We start from the raw sequence: 13,271 nt of genomic DNA on the forward strand, positions 1-13,271 counted from the left end.
TTCAACCTGGGTCTTGGAGTGGAGCTGACTTAGTGCAGAGCTGCAACCAACCCATGACGGACATGTAATGTGAGTCAGAAATAAACCTTGTTGTAAGATGCTAAAATCTGGGGGCTGTTTGTTGCTGCAGTATAACATAGCCTCAGCTGACTGCTACAGCAGCTCATGGATTTAGAGTGTATACTCTGCACCAGGCACAAATGATTCCATTTGTATAAAATTCTAGAAAACATAAACTTATCTATAGTGACAAAAAGCAGATCAGTGACTGCCTGGGAACCGGCTGGGAAAGAGGGGGGCAAGAGGGAGGGATTACAAAGGGCATGAGAAAACTTTTGAGGTGACAGATATGTTCATTATCTTAAGTGTGGAGATGGTTACATGACTGTATATACATGTCAGATCTTACAGACTTTAAATATGTACAGTTTATTGTATGTCAAGTATACCTCAATAAACTGTTTTTATAGAAAACTCAACTCTGTTGGACTAGAATTCTAATAAAATTCTTATCCTTATTTTACAGGTGAGGAAAATGAAACTCTTTGGGATTAAATTACTTGCTGAGGGTCACTCAGCTCTTAAAGGCTGGATCCAGAATCTGAACCAGGTGTGCCTGAATTCAAAACCTGTACCTTTTAACCCTAAAGGAGTTTGAGTGGCAGGCCAAGGGTCCAGGGGTGAGAGCCCCCAGGCATGAATATGGGCTACATATGGAACCCCAGAGACAGCCCCAGCTTAAACACAGTGTTCCCCAAGAGTCACCTTGTGGGGGGAGAGGAGGTGGGCAGATGCCAGGCCCCACGGTTTTCAGAGCAACCCCATGTCTCCTGGAAGAGTAGGCACAGCATGGCAGCAGTGGGGTTCTGGAGCCAGCTGGTACCCACATGGGAGAGCCGGCTGTTAAAATTTCAGGAATTTCACGAATCAGTTGTTAAACATAGCCATTATTAAAAATTAAATCATATATGCTTACAATTAAACAAAACATGTGAAAAACAAAGATTATAATACTCAAAACTCATGGACTCCTAATTATGTTCCCACTCTGACTGGTGTTTATGCTCTTATGGTTCTGCACACCATTGTGTCTATTAGGGGGAGATGGTCTCTTCCCAGCTCCGCCTCCTGTGGTAGCTTGAATTTGGACTGGTGGGATTATTTACCCCATGGACATGGGAAAAATGCTAAATCAGTGCTAACCCCTCAAGCCCACCCCCTGCGGATTGTTAAACATTTAATCATCACATCACTGAGCCCTAGGCTCTTGGACAGGAGGCTCAGGTCTGGGGCTGAAGGGAGAGGCAAGTACAGACAGAGGCTGGAGGCCCCGGGGCCGCCTATAATGGCGGTGATAAAATGGCTAGCCTGATTCGACCCTAGCTGCCTGACAAGTTTTTTGTGAATTCCCTCCCTTAATCCTCACCACAACCCTGAGAGGTAAAATGCTATTACCACCTGCAGATGAGGAAGCGGAGAAGATATAATACTTGCCCAGAGTTGCTCTGCTAGTAAGTGTCACAGGCAGGATTACAAAGCCTGACCCTTAACTGCTACTGTCCACACACCCCCCGCCCCCTGAAAGTAGCAGTGTTGGACTCAGGGTCTGGTCCCACCTTTTCCTGAAACCTCCAGCCAGGCACAGGCTCCAGGTCCCTAGGAGCCTGGAGTAGGCTTCAGTGACCACTGGGCCCATGGCCCCAGTTCTCCCGTGGGCAGCCTGTCTTGGGGGCCACGTTTTGTGCAGAACAGAGTACCAGAGAGAGGACTGACCCGTTTCCCACGACCGAGGCCAAGGGCAGGCTGACCCCTTTCCAGAACAGTTTGCGCCTCTCAGGGGCCCTGGAGCACTAGGGGACAAGCTGGGCTGTTGGAAGCCCTGAAGCCTCCTGAGGGCTCTGAAGAGGAGAAATTCCAGAATGCTGCAGCCTGAGGGGCCTCTCAGATCCTCCTCTCAGATCTTCCTCTTCATATGTGAGGAAAGTGAAGGCTTGGGAGTGCAAATGTCCCTGAGACTGAGATGGGGCTGACTGTCCAGAGTCGAGTTTCAGAGAAGAGAGTCTTGGAAAAGGTCTCAGGCTGCCAGAGCAAGAGGAGGAAGCCCTGGGAGGCCAGAAGGTTGGAGCAGGTCTCCCAGGTGCCATGAAGGCGGTGCCCCGAGGGCCGGTGGGAAGGATGCCTGTGATTTTCTTTCCGATGCTGGAGGTGAGGGAGGCTGCAGTGCAGGGTTGGGGGTGACAGGTGGGTGTGCTTCAGGTGAGCCACATGGGGAGTGGACCAAGGCTGGCCTGGAAGAGACTGGGGAAGCTGAGGAGGGCCGCAGGGCCCTGCTGAGTGTAGTGGGTTGAATGGTGTCCCCTAAAAAGACATGTCCAAGTTCTAATCTCTGGAACCTGTGAATGTGACCTTATTTGGAAAAACGGTGTTTGATGTAATTAAGTTAGGGATCTGGAGATGAGAACATCTTGGATTATTCAGGTGAGCCCTAAATCCAATGACAAGTGTCCTTATAGGAGATACACAGAGATGAAGGCCACGTGACTCCAGGCAGAGACTGGAGTGATGCAGCCACAAGCCAAGGACCACCTGGAGCCACCAGAGGCTGGAAAAGCCACTGAACCATCCTCCCCAGCACCTTTGGAGGGAGTATGGCCCTACTGACACTGTGATTTCAGATTGGTGACTCTCCATACCAGTGTGAGAATACGTTTCTGTTGTTTTTGACCACCCAGTTTGTGGAAGCCCTAGGAAACCCATCGGTGGGGTTGAAAACAGACATGTTACAGAGATTCCTCCACTGCATGGGGCGGTGCCAGGCGGGAAAGGAGGCTCACAGACTGGCAGGTGGAGTGCGGTGGGCTCAGGCTGGGTGGGCAGAAGGAAGGCCTGCAGAGGGGGACGGATGGAATAGACGATGGGTGGGAGGTGGGGAGAAGCTTGGAGCTCTCAGGGGGATGGGAGAGTCCAGGAGGGGGCTCAGGAAAAGGGCACTTTCAGGAGATGGCAGGTCCTGGGAAGAGACGCGGGAGGGGTGACCGAGAAGGCAGATGGGGAAACCCCCAGAGCTGAGACTTTCTAGACAAAGGGGCTGACATGCCCAGGGAGAGGCATGCCCAGAGGAGGCATGGGCTATGCCAAGTGGGTCAAAGACGAGCACTGCACCGATATCATCCACGAAGGAATCATTACTGAGGGCTCCTGTGGGCCGTCTGTTGGTAAACGCCGTGCACAGCTTTTCTCGTGTAACTCTCACAACAGCTCGACGAGGGCTTGTTCCCATTTTACAGGCGAGGAAGGCGAAGGCGAGGGGTAAGGCAGTTGCCCAGCTTGTAAGTGTCAGACCCTGACTGGAAGCCACGTGTCTGCCTGCAAAGCTGGCCTCCTGAGCATCCTGCTCTGCTCTCAGGAGGCTCCCGGGGCAGCCTGTGGCCAGTGCGTGGTTGGCTGGGGTGTGGAGCCAGCACTAGGATGGGAGCCAGCCCAGGGGAGCGGCGCTCACCCTGCCTTCTTGCCCCGCCTGGCCTGTCCCTCCCTCTCACCCCGCCTCAGGGACCGCTGTCCCTCCCGCTAGGCTCCCAGTCCATTCTGTCCCTTCCAGGCCTGGGACCCCACTGGGCTCAACTTCACATCAACAGCAGGCTCTTTCCCACTTCCGGCCTTGCCAAGAGAGTCAGCTATAAAACTGCTCTTTGTCCTTTTTCTTTTTTTTCAAAAAATGTGTTTTTGATCAATTTTATAATAAAACCCAAACTGAATTCTTGAAAACAACAGCAATGAGAAATAAAAAAAGAAAAAACTCTCAGCTCCAGGAAGTGCTGACTCCAGCACCATCCTCTCCAGCCCAAGCTGCAGCACTGGTTCCCTTCCCTCTCTCCCCCAAAACCCTACTTCCACCCACCCATGCACAATTCCTGGTACCAAGCCTCCTAAATATCCCCTAGCCCCTTTGTCTCTGCCTGCTGCTGAGATCCTTCACCTCTGGAGAGGCTCTACGCCTCCCAACTGCTCTTCCAGCCTCCAGTCTGATTCCCCTCCATGCTGGTCCCCTCCGTGCATGCTCCCCAGAGGCTCACTCTGAAAGACAAATCTGACTCCATCAGTGTCCTTTACTCAGAGTTCATAGAGTCTTAACTCCTTACCATGGCATTCAAGGCTTCAATGTCCAGTCCCTGCTTGCCCCAGCTTCATACCCCACCAGGCACCTGACCCCCTGCCTTTGCATATGCTGGTCCCTCTCTCTGCTTGGGACACCCTTCTTCCACCTGTCCATCAGGATAATTCAACTCAATCCTCAAGACTCAACCCAATTAGTTCCCTCTTTTGATAGCCCTCTCCTGCCCTCCCCAGGCAACAGAGTGGCCTTCTTCCCCACTGTCATGACAACTGGGTGGAACCTGGTTCATTCATTCATCTGATATGTGTCCATTCCCATGCTAGGCACTGGGGCACAGCAGAAAACTGTACCGGCCCAGCCTCTGCCCCAGTGGACATTACTATCCCTGCTGCTGTTGCCCAGGTAGACCGTGAGTCCCCCAGGACAGGTGCCACCTGCCTGCACAGAGACGAGCTTGGTGCCCACAGGCAGTGTGTGCTCCTTAAATGTTTGTTGACTGAATGACCAACCGGATGGGTGAGTGAATAACCTTAACCCCTTCCAGCTCCCCCTTCCCCAAAGCTTTTCTATCTCCTTTTCTTTTTAAAGTAGTATTTTAATGGTTTTTGTGGTGGGTGCTCCAAAAATAGTATAGATGTATGTTTGTTCTAACAATTCAAAGAATGCACAGGTGTACAAGGAAAAAATGGTAGTCTCTCCCGGCCCTGCTCCCCCCAGCCCCCTGCATCAGGTTGACCTCACTGAAGCCAATGAGATTAATCATTTGGCAGGTGCATTTCCACTACCCCAACACTCATGACTCTACATAAGTCTACATGCACCAAGAAAGTTCTTATGAAGATGAATAATAGTAAATATATTACTTTGGCTCTTGCTTTTTTAACTTAAAAATATGCTAGGGACATCATTCCAAGGTCATATAAACAGAATTAACTTGATCTCTCCAACTGCTGTGTAATGTTCCCTGTGGATGTTTAATACTTTGTTTAAATGGTACTCTATGGACACTTTGGCCTTTTTTTTCTTTTTTTTTTTCTGTAACAAGGAATGCTGCAATAAGCCTCCTCCTACACATCTTTGAGTTCTGGTTGGGTTTCTCCAGGGTTTAGGATAAAGCCCCCAAAGCAGAGTCACTGAGTCAAAGGGGATATGCATGTGAATTTTTAATAGGTCTTGCCATTTTACTTTCTCAAACAGTCGGAGCAATTCACAAGACTCCAGGAGTGTATGAAAACGTGAGTTCCCCATACCCTGGCCAATTCTAGATGTTATCAATAGTCTAAACTTTGCCCGTATCATGGGCAAAAAATGACATCTCATTGTTCTGAAATTGCATTTCCTGAATACAGCTAAGGTGGAACATCTCTTCATGCAATGGTTGGCCTTTTTTTTTTTTTCCGGTACACGGGCCTCTCACTGCCGTGGCCGTGCAGGCTCAGCGGCCATGGCTTACGGGCCCAGCCGCTCCGCGGCATGTGGGATCTTCCCAGACCAGGGCACGAACCCGTGACCCCTGTCGGCAGGCGGACTCTCAACCACTGCGCCACCAGGGAAGCCCTGACTGGCCTTTTCTATTTCCTCTTCTGTGAGTTTTTGCCAGTTTTCAATTAAAAAATCACCTTGGAGGAACTTTTTAAACATTATCGATATTAATTCTTTGTTGTATGTGTTGCAAATATTATAATCCCATGTAATAATCGTCTTTTGCCATACAGAAGTTTGTATGTGCTTAAATGATTTTTAACTCCTTATTACAGGAATTTGAAAACATACTCAAAAGTAATGAGAACGATATAAGGAACTCCCAGTGTACCTACCTCTGAGCTCCAACAGTGATCAAGATAAGGCTAATTTTTCCCCCAGTATGAAGTTTTCCTATTGACGTTGCTTGTGGTGGTTTGTTTTGCAGAAAAAAAAAATTTTTTTTGTAGTCAAATTTATCAGTCTTTTCTTTTGAGGCTTCAGGTTTTGTATAATATTTATAAAGGACTTCCCCACTCTGGGATTTAAAAAAAAATTCTCCCATGGTTTCATTCAGTAGTTATAAAACATGATTTGTTTTTCATGGTGGGATAGTATTTCATTACATGGGAAAACCATAATTTACTCAACCAATCACCTATAGCTGCATATTTGGGCTATTTCTGATTTTTCCTGAATTATAAATAATACAAGGCAGTAAAAGCCTTGTCCATGAATATTCTAGTTCATCAGGCTAAATTCCTGAAAGTGAATTTCATTTCCATCCCCAAACTGCTCTCCAGAAAGTCGGGCTGCATTTCTGCCACAGTGGCTTGTGCATTACTCTCAAAATGCCCTCAGAGCCTAAAGCAGAAAGGCAGGGACCCAGAATGGAAGATTCTCTCCTGGGCTGATTGAGCCTTTCTTTGGCTTGTCAGCCATAGAGAGGATTATGTCAAATATGCTAGAGGAGGGGGCCAGGCAGCATGAGACTGGAGGCCCAGAGTAGCTGCTAGGGTATCACTCAGAGCCAACTTTTACTTTACATACAATTCTATACTCCAGTAAACTTGTGACCTGTCTTTTCAGAGCACAGGAACAAATGAGAAAGGGGAAGCAAGGCTGCTACTAAGAGTACCCTAGCCCACTTGTGCTGTTTCTAAAGGAAGAGAAAGTGCATGTCAGTCAAAAAGCAACCACTTTGGACCATGGTGATGCAGTGCTAAACTGTCCCACAGATCCCAGTAATGGATGCGGGAGAGTCAATTAGACTGGGTGATCTCAAAATTTGCTTCTAAACCTGAGATTCTGGAAGGTATCTTGAACTTTATGGTAGGCAGAGTAATGCCCCCTCCCTGAAGATGCCCTTGTCCTAATCCCTGGATTCTGTGAAGATGCTTTGCTATGTGGCAAAGAGTAATTAAAATTGCTATCAGCTAACCTTAAAATAGGGAGATTATCTTGGATTATCAGGGTGGACACAATGTAATCACAAGGATCCTCAAAAGCAGATGCAGGAGGCCAAAGAAGAGTTAATGTCAGAGTGATACAATGTCAGAAAGACTGGATAGGCCACTGCTGGCTTTGAAAATGGTAGGGGACCACAAGCCAAGGAATGTGGGCAGCCAGAAAAGGCAAAGAAATGGATGTTCTATAGAGCCTCTAGAAGGAAGCCCTGTGGACACCCTTGAATATAGCCCAGTGAGATCCATCTTGGACCTGACTTACAACACTGTAAGATAATAAGCGCGTTGTTTTAAGTTTGTGTTAATTTGTTACAGCAGCCATAGGAAGGGAATACAAATATCATCTGGTACTGCCCAGTAAAAAAGATACCCGGAGAAGAGGAGTGCCCTGCCCCTGGCTGCACAGCCTCTGGAAGCAACATACTCCTGGCTCTGGTCTTTTTTTTTTTTTTTTTTTTTTTGCTAGGTCCTGCTGCTTCTCTGCCTTCTTAATGATGAGCCCCAGGTATCACAAAAGTTAAATTCTATGCTGCCGACATTCAATTATCGGGAACAGCCATCTCCGGGGGATGCCCAGTTTATTTTTTTGAATGAGTGGGGCTCCCCCCACCCCCCGCGCCCCAACTCGAAGGGCGAGGCTTTGTGTCCCTCCCCCAAGGGCAGATGCTGTCCAGATGGGGGGGCGGGGCCCTGGGGCTCCGGCCACAGCGGGGCTGGGGGGCGTAGTGGGGTGGGGTGTGGAAGCGGGAGACCTGGAACCGAAGAGCAATTCCAGGGCCTGCGGGCCGGCCGTTGTTGGACCGGCTCCCTATCTGGGGTGCTCCTGGGAGGCTGCGGGCAGGCGGGGGAGGAGTCCGGGCGGAGCTGCGGGGGGGAGGGGGGGAGCAGAGGTTAACCCGGGAGTAGTGGTCGGGTCAGGTTACTTCCCTTTACAAAGAAGGGGAAAGGAGGAGTCAGGTCCTGGTGGGCAGTGTCCGTGGCTTGTCCGGCTCGTCGTTCGGGAGAGGAGGCTCCGAGCAGGTCAGGGTCGGGCGCCCTGGCGGCCACAGGCAAGTGGAGCGCGGTGGAGAGGGTCTTCGGGGCGCGGAGGGGCTGCGGGGCAGCTGCGGGGCGGCAGCCACAGTGAGGAAGGGACATCGACGCAAGCGCGCGCAGAGACCCCGACGTCCCTGCCGACGCTCCCTTCTCAGACCGGTACACTGAGGTCCAAGGAGAGCGAAGAATTCTTTTGGCTGAGATCCCGCTATGATCTCGCTGCCGAGTTGGTTCCGCAGCGGGCCTATCAGCCGGGCAGGGGGCCGTCCACCTGGAGAGGTGGTCCCCAGGGCGGGGAGGGCAGCTGCCGGCGCCTCTAGGGGAGGGCAGATGGAGAGACCCCGCTGGTGCAGCGGACTCTACCCCGCTGGGGTCTGAGGCAGGGTGGTGTGGGGACAGAGGTGCGAGCGTGGTGACTGTGAGGCACCGCAGCTCAGACTCGTAGTGGGTGGGGCGGAGCCAAAAATGAACGGAATCCCGGCCAGCCTTTGGGGTCTATACAGCCCCCAGAGGAGGAGCGGGGGGGGGTGTCCAGGGTCAAGGCCGCAGTAGGAGTCCCCCTTAGCTAACCTTGGACGTTTTGCCTCCGTCCAAAGCCCTCCCCCCGACCGCTTAAAGGGAATTCCCGCTGAACAAGCGTCGTCTCCCTTGCTCCTTACAACCCCATAGTTCGCGGGTTCTCCTGAGGCAGGAACGGAGCGCCCGCTCCAGCACTCCCTGGCAGCCGAGAAGAGCAATGCTCCTACTGCAGCCCGCACTTGTTCTGCGGAGGGTTCCTCCAGATGAGCCAGTGGGGCCCTAACTCTGCACCTCCAAACCCCCAGCAGTGCAGTGGGCACGGGTGCCCCAGTTGGGTCATGCCTTGGGTTTTGTAACTTGAATCCGCCTCCTCCCTCCAACCCAGCCCAGGGACTGCACCAACCAGGCAGTGTGGTTGAATTGTCAGAGCACTGTTCTCAGTCAGGCCTAAGGTATGATTGTGGCTTAGTCTCTGAGTCTCTAACTGACCTGGACCTCTCTGGGCCTTGCCTTATTCACCTGTAAAAGCAGAGTCTTGGACTAGGTGGGCCCTTCCGTTGGTTGTCTGTATTTGAGGAGCTGGCTGTAGATATGTGAGGTGGGGGAGGGGAGAAATGAGGGCATGGTCACACGGAAGTGGAAATGGGCCTCCAATCCACCAAAGATCCCTTTTGGACACAGTGGGGGCAGGGGAGGTGGGGAAGGCAGGGTGCCTCGCCCCTCTCTGGCAGTGGGCTGGCATCCTCCACTAGCCCACCTCCCTAAAAAGCCCTAGGGTAAAGCTAGACTATCAGTGGAAGAAAGCTTACCCCAGAGAGCTGCTCCCACTTCACAGATGGAGAAACAGGCTCAACTGTGTGAGGCAGACCGGCCACCTGCCCTGTGATTCCCCCAGAGCCTTCTAGGGAGTGGGGCATAAGCTCCTTCCCATTTCCACAACCCTTAAGCCAAGTCCTCCAGCCCCTTTGCTTCAAGAGTTTTATTGCTAAGCATTCTGAGAAGACAGGTGGGGGGGTCCCCACGTGGGAAGGCATCAATCAGGGTATTGGAATGGGGCCTAGTTCCTGGGCCTCTGGCTCTGGTGGAAAATCCAGGACCCCATGCTGGGGGCTATTTGAGAGTCTAGGAGGGATGGCAGGGACAGTAGGCCAGCTGTTCACACTGAGTCCCCTGGGTGCCTTCCTTCACACAGGCCAACAGCCGTCACCTCCAGCCTGGGCCCAACCCTGGGTGTCCGTCGTTGGAGACGCTACAGTGGTTCGGGTGCACCCTTGAAAGCAAGCTAGGGTCCTCCACAGAGACCTGTGTCTGGTAGCACAGTGCTCCCCCTCTGATAAGAAGTTCCACTTCCTAGAACCAGCCCCTGCTCCCAGTCCTGGTCTGGGGGCAGGGAGTTCATGGCCCCTTTGTAGAGCCCCCAAGCTGACTTCCACCAGGTTGCCAGTCTCTCAGCTATTCCTTGCAGCAGCCATTCCTGCCCCATGTCCCTTAGTGTGCCTCTAAAATTCAGAAGAAGGGACACACAGTTCCCCTAAAAGATGATCAGATCTTTCATCCTGCCCAGATTGGCCTTCCTTAACTTGTTGTCATGTGTTGTTATGCTAAAAGGTGTGTGTCTCCTCCTGTGGTCTTTTAACCCTCCTGGGCACTGCCTAGTAGGAAATGTGGGGAGCTGTATGAGAGGATGCTTTGGGAGGCACATATAGTTAAGCAATAGAACCTGCCACTAACTAGCCTGTGTGACCTTGGGCAAGTCACTTAACTTCTCTGTGCCTTGGTTTTCTCAAGAGCCAAATGGTGGTGATTATCCTGATGGTGATTATCTGTTCAGTTACACAGATGGGAGTTGCCAGACAGGATCCACAGCCCAGAATGGCCCTTCCGAGGCTGGTGTACTTCCCCAACTCCAAGAGGGCCCCTTCTGCTCCTTCGCTCCTGAGTGCCCTTGCATTGGGCTCCAGAGGCCAAAACAGGAGCTGACTTCCCATTAGGGCCTTCTGCGGTTCTCACAGGATGGACAATGTCCAAGGCTCCCAGAGGAAGCACCCTGGGGGCTGGCCCAGGCCCAGCCTCACGCAGCTGTGGGTGGAGACCTCAGAAGTCTGGGAGAAGGCCAGGGGCTGGAGGGGTCAGAATGTGCCCTGCACTGGGGCCCCAGCCTCATTCCTGCTCCTAACTCGCTGCTCCTTCAGAGCAGACAGATGGGCTTCAGGTTGTTCCATAGCTCCCAGCCTGCACAGCCCTGCAGCTGAGGAGGATAGGGCGGGGAGGTGTTGAGCGAGCATGGGCAGCAGCTTACCCCAAGACCCAGCGATCTGTGAGGGAGCTGGGACTGCACAGTTGTTTGCCTGACTGCTGGTCCTGGCTTTCCCCACTACAGCCCCTCCCAGGCTCCTGGCGTTGTCATGTTTGAATTCAAGGCAACTTGTACCCCCATATCTGAGATAAAGCTGACTTTTCCCATTCAATTAATGTCTTCTACACGAGTGGCTATGCCTCAAATACTCTCTAACATGATTGTTGTCAACCTTAATTTTTTTTTTTTTTTTAATTTAGAACTTTTGTTCCCGGACCAAAACATAGGCAGGGCAGAAATAAATAAACCCATAGATGGGAAGGCTGCTTTGGTTGAGACCGGGGCTGGGTACTCAGCTTCTCCCCCATCAAGAAATGAATGGTAAAAGGAATGCACACATTCTGCTCGCCTGCAGAAATCTTTCACTCCAAAGACAGTCTGCAGGTGGTGCCACCCCAGAATCATACAAGGAGGAGCAGTGATTCCCCAAGTGAGGGCAGCTAAACAAGGTGATTGTAGTGGCTACCTAGATGAATAGTTTTAAAATCAATAGTCATAAATTGAAATGTGAATCAGAAAAAATATAACGTAATACATCCAACCATGACTTCTTGGTCGTTATTGCTCAGAAGGAGAGTAAGTAGTGAATTTATTTAAAGAAAAATGTTAACTAAATAATGTACAGGAGGATCACAGATATGGCAAAACTCACAAAAGTGGTTTGTATGCACAATCTAGGAGCCCAAGAAGGAACGTGAGGCATAGAGGGGAAATCTGTGCCGAGGATCCAGGGTCTGAATTAACGCCGAGTTCGGTCTTTAACCACTGCCTCTCGCTTTCTTATGGCTGCTCCATTTCGCGAGCATGTGTTACCTGCCTGCTGTGTACTAGGTGCTTGCCTGGTATGGAGGATACCATCCTCATGGCGCTGAGTCTTGGGGGTGCTGGGAGAGCTGCCCCGGGATAGCATCGCTGAAGTGAGCTTCCAGGATGAGTGGGTGGTATGTGAAGGAAAGACAGAAGCTGTTCAGGCCCAAAGAGAAGCTTGGGGTGAGGGTGAGGTGGGGGTGAGGGTGAGGGTGAGGGTGGAGTAGGGGTGGAGGAAGGAAGAGATGGTGAGCTTGAGAAACTAAAAGAGGCCAGTGGGGCAGAGCAACAGGAGGAGAAGGCTTGAGATGAGACCAGAGAATCATTGGAGGCTAGATCACACTAGACCTATAAGCCAAGGCAAGGATTGTGGACATTGTCATTCATTTAGCCAGCGTTGAGCTTCTGCCCTGTGCTAGGCATGGAGGGGTGTACAAAGTCACAGAGGCTTCCCTTGAGGTGCCTAGGTCTAGTGAGAAGCATTTGAACACATAGATGGCCTTAAGTGCTGTGATAGAGGTGTGAACCAGAGGCCAGGGAAGCACCCGGGGGAAAGGGGCTGCCTGTTCATGAGAAGGCAGTGATGTTTGAGCTGGGTTTTGAAAGATGAGTAGGAGTTTGACAGGAGGGAGAGGAAAGGCATTCCCGGCAGTGGAAACAGGATGGGTAAAGGCACAGAGGTATGAAGAAGTCCAGGGAGTTTGGGGAAATGCCCACAACTGGAGCCACATCGGGCATTGGAAAGAGGAGAGGCCAGAGGGTCAAGTCCACAGAAGGTTTTCAGGCTCAAGCCAGAGCTGAGGTTTCATTCCACAAGCAGTGAGGAGCCAGAGACCAGGTTCAAGCAGGAGAGGACGATCCCTCTGCCAAGGTGTGTGGGCACGTTGGGTGACAGGGGAGAAGAACATGGTTACTGCTACCCAGTGGGGTGTAGAGATGGCCATGCCTGGGCCTTGGCAGGGGGCTGGAAGAGGGATCCCTTTTTATTATTCGAGAATGTGGGGGCTGTGGAGCATGCCCCTCTATGTGCCCCCAGCCTGGGCTGGCACAGTACCCAGAACAGGGACCTCTCATTACAGGGCAATGGGCTTTCCAAAAGGGTAAAGATCCCAGCCAGCTGGGCCCACGGACTGTGTCCAAAGCAAACAGGAAAAGGCCATGATGGGCCAGGCAGCGCCTCTTTCTTTGTTTGGAGTAGAGATTAGGCCAACCAGGCTTACATAAGCTGCAAAGGTCTTTTTGCTGCAAAGGTGGGAGAGGGCTGCAGGTCCTACAGAGTGAAACTTGTTGCAAGGGGATGCATGACCCCTGGGTGCCAGCCTTCGGGGTACAACAGAGATGGCTTTCCTTGGCAAATTCTAGCCCTGATGAAGGGAGACTGGAAGCACATACTTCTCACTCTCAGTCACCCTCAGGGGCTGCTGCTCCCTCTGTCACCATGCCCAAGTTGCAGCCCTCCCTCGGTACTTGGCTTCCCACTCTTGCCCCTTGGCCATCAGCCCAGGCCTAATAG

This window comes from Phocoena sinus, chromosome 2 (assembly GCF_008692025.1).
Source record: "Phocoena sinus isolate mPhoSin1 chromosome 2, mPhoSin1.pri, whole genome shotgun sequence".
Taxonomy (NCBI): domain Eukaryota; kingdom Metazoa; phylum Chordata; class Mammalia; order Artiodactyla; family Phocoenidae; genus Phocoena; species Phocoena sinus.